This window comes from Bos mutus, chromosome 2 (genome assembly GCF_027580195.1).
Source record: "Bos mutus isolate GX-2022 chromosome 2, NWIPB_WYAK_1.1, whole genome shotgun sequence".
In the NCBI taxonomy this organism is placed as follows: Eukaryota; Metazoa; Chordata; class Mammalia; order Artiodactyla; family Bovidae; genus Bos; species Bos mutus.
The window spans coordinates 76,672,487-76,676,240 of NC_091618.1; the positions used below are offsets into that span (position 1 = coordinate 76,672,487).

General features: G+C 41.3%; 1 pseudogene; it reads right to left on the minus strand.

The window, feature by feature from the left end:
* Positions 1 to 251: 251 nt before the first annotated feature.
* On the minus strand, positions 252 to 733 carry LOC102280008 (histone H3-like centromeric protein A pseudogene; annotated as a pseudogene).
* Positions 734 to 3,754: the final 3,021 nt, after the last annotated feature.

Genomic DNA, 3,754 nt, shown 5'->3' on the forward strand with positions numbered 1-3,754 from the left:
TTTTGCCCATAACCTAGAAAATCTGATGTCTTCCAAATCAACTTGCAAATAACTTGCAACTTCCAAATAACTTGCAAAGTGAAGTCAACCTTAGAGTCTCTTCATCTGAAAATTATTCTCAGGATTTCTGGAATGTTGATTCTCTCATATATTACCTCTGTTACAGCGGAAAGCCATGCAGTCTTCTTCTGAAAAACAACTAACTACGAAAGCAACTCGCACGCTCTGCTTCGAGAGAGCAAGTCCAGGCAACACCTTGTATTCCGTGGATCTGGTCCTGGCTACAGGCAGAAGCTCTGGTATCAACCAGAGACTCGGGCGGGTGGCCAGAGCTCAGCCAAGCCTTCCTGAATGCCTCGGATCCTCCGGGCCAGCTGCACATCCTTCGGGAAGAGCGTGACGCGGCCGGCCTGTAAGGAGAGGAGATAGGCATCCTCGAAGAGATGAACTAGAAACGCTTCTGCCGCCTCTTGTAGGGCCAACAGGGCCTGGGCTTGCCAACTGAAGTCCACACAACGAGTGAATTGAACACATATTTCTCCTGCCAGGCGGCAGAAGGGGGTCTTTCTTAACAGCAGGTGTGTGGTCTTCTGAAGAGTTCGGATCTATGTCTCTGGCGAGCAAGTGGACAGGAGGATGTGCCTAAGGACAGGGGCTGGCGGGCAGTGGGAGCCGGGCTCACGGGGTGCCTCCTTGGTGTTTTGGGCTTTCGTCTCCGGCGGCGCAGGCCCATGGTGGGTGCGCAGGGCTGCGGCCCCACAGCTCCTTCTAGATCTTCTGGGTACCGGGGCAGAGGCTGGGAGGGCCGGGGGTCCCCGGCCGCGTGCCCTGGCTGGGTGCTGTTGAATGCCCGCACCGTAGACAGCATCTTTTTACTGATTATAGCAACAAAAGTAACAAAAAGTGAAAGTCCTCAGTGTCCGACTCTTTGCGACCCCATGGACTATGCAGTCCACGGAATTCTCCAGGCCAAAATACTGGAGTGTGTACCCGTTCCTTCTCCTGGAGATCTTCCCAACCCAGGGATCGAACCCAGGTCTCCCATATTGCAGGTAGATTCTTAACCAGCTGAGCAACAGGTAATGGAAAGCAAAGGTTAAAGTAAAAGAAACAGATCTAACAGGGAGTCAGATTTTGTGCTTACCTGTTTCACAATGACATCTTATATAAAGTCAAGGGCTGCCTATCCAGAGACTATCTTTAGGTTATCAATTATTGACAGTCTTTTGATACAGTGGCTGTACTAGCTATGAATCTACTTTTAATTTCACGAGCCCACAATAATTTTTTTTTTAAGATGAAGACTAATCAGGACTTCAAGGAATATTAAAGTTCATCTAGTTCATCTTCTTTCTCCACATTTACATATAACACAGAAAGTAGGGGAGGAAGCTTACATCATTTATCCAGTGTTGTTTAGTTAGTAAGGGGTTAAGCTTGTATAGCACTGAGTCTCTTGCTTTTTGGCTTGTTTCTATACTCATGAGAAATTTAGCCAACTGTCCTGCTGAAACTAAGATTCCTGATACCCATTATTTTTGCCTGAAAATGCCAATCAAATAGAACTCTAAATTTTTGTGTACTATGATTTCCTGATTTCAAACCTCCATTCAAGGCCACTATTGGCAACTTACTTGCTAAACTTCAAAGAAACAAACACATCAAGTGAGCCAATCAATCTGTATAAAATACCTTCTTCCTCCTTTCTTGCCAAGAGAAAACAAAATGGAACTCTTCTAACTATTTGATTATGATAATTTAACAATATTACCATTGTCATATACATATATGCTAGGCTATGCAGCATATTACTAAGGATAGGATAAGAAGCAGTCCAATAATAACAGTGTTCAGAAGACTATATATCAGGGTGAATGGAGAACCAAAGAATTCTATGTACAATAAAAATGGATCAATTTAGGATTTTGCTAATGTTTATTCTTCTCTTTTGTTCCTTTTTCTGTTTTTTGGTATAGAAAATACAGACTGATAAGAATAAACAAGGGAAACCCTTTGCTTTTTGACCTAGCACAGAGAGTATTATATTAAGAGATAACTGGAACAATACAGAATTACTCCACTTTTTCTTTGTTCTAACTGTCTCTAACATGGAACATAATCTTCATGTTGGAAAGGTACAAAAACAGTGAGAAGTAATATGATGTAATTTTTAAAAAATGATACATGGAGTTCAACAACATAAATTTGGATCCAGACTCTTCTTTCATGAATTATATGATCTCATACAACTTATTTGCTCTGAGTCTTGCTTGATGATATCAATAGTTCCATCCCCAGAGGGTTAGGAGTATTAAGTAAGATAATGCATGGAAGGCACTTTGACACAGTAACAGTCCAAGGAGTGGTAGGTAATAGGGGACAGAAGCCCAAAGTAGGTTAAAAAATATCTAAGAATTCTAAACTTAACAATCTTTCAAGGCCTTGAAGAATCAGATCCCGATGTACTGAAATAATTTCTAACAGCAATAATGATGCTATTGCCACCAATCTTTGAGACGTCATAGCAAATGACAGATGTGCTAAACTGCTTGCCCACATTTTCAAAAAAGAGGGGAAAAGAGGGTTCTCAAAACTTAGTAATTCCAACCAGCAACTAGATGTTTTAATCTCCACCACATTCCAGATGAGTTACAGATTATGAAATGGATATTCTAAATGCAATTTTAAAAGGAAGTTGTGATTGCTAAAACCAGCATTTAGTCAAGTGCAAGTCATGTTGAAAGCAACAAGGTTTCCTCTTTCTTTCTTGGAGGGGCTAAATGCCTAATCAGAGAAATGCCACAATGTATCTGCATTTCAACAGGGTATGTAAGAAAGGTTTCAGAAACCTTTAATATACACTTATTAATATCCAGAGGGAGCTATTAAAATACAGTACTTTCTAGATTATTTGTCATAGTGCCTCCCCCGCCCCCCGCCCCTTCCCTGCCATCTGTAGAGCAGCTGAAAGAAATTAGGTTATGCATAACATTGTAGAGAAACACAAGTCTAGTCTATCAAAGCCTGGACAGTAATACTTGCACTGGTCAGGTAGTCTTTGAGATACTGTTTATCTCCAAACATCATTTTTTAAAGAAACTCTGATAAACTAGAGTATGTCCAAAGAGGAGACCAGTGTAATGCATTATATAAAGCTATATATTTTTTTAAAATGCAATATATTATAAAGAAAATAATTAGGATGTGTTATGGACTCAATAACACTTATTAAAGCTCAACATTCAGAAAACTAAGATGATGGCATCTGGTCCCATCACTTCATGGCAAATAGATGGGGAAACAGTGGAAACAGTGTCAGACTTTATTTGGGGGCTCCAAAATCACTGCAGATGGTGATTGCAGCCATGAAATCAAAAGACGCTTACTCCTTGGAAGGAAAGTTATGACCAACCTAGATAGCATATTCAAAAGCAGAGACATTACTTTGCCAACAAAGGTCCGTCTAGTCAAGGCTATGGTTTTTCCAGTGGTTAGGTATGGATGTGAGAGTTGGACTGTGAAGAAGGCTGAGCACTGATGAATTGATGCTTTTTGAACTGTGGTGTTGGAGAAGACTCTTGAGAGTCCCTTGGACTGCAAGGAGATCCAACTAGTCCATTCTGAAGGAGATCAGCCCTGGGATTTCTTTGGAAGGAATGATGCTAAAGCTGAAACTCCAGTACTTTGGCCACCTCATGCGAAGAGTTGACTCATTGGAAAAGACTCTGATGCTGGGAGGGATTGAGGGCAGGAG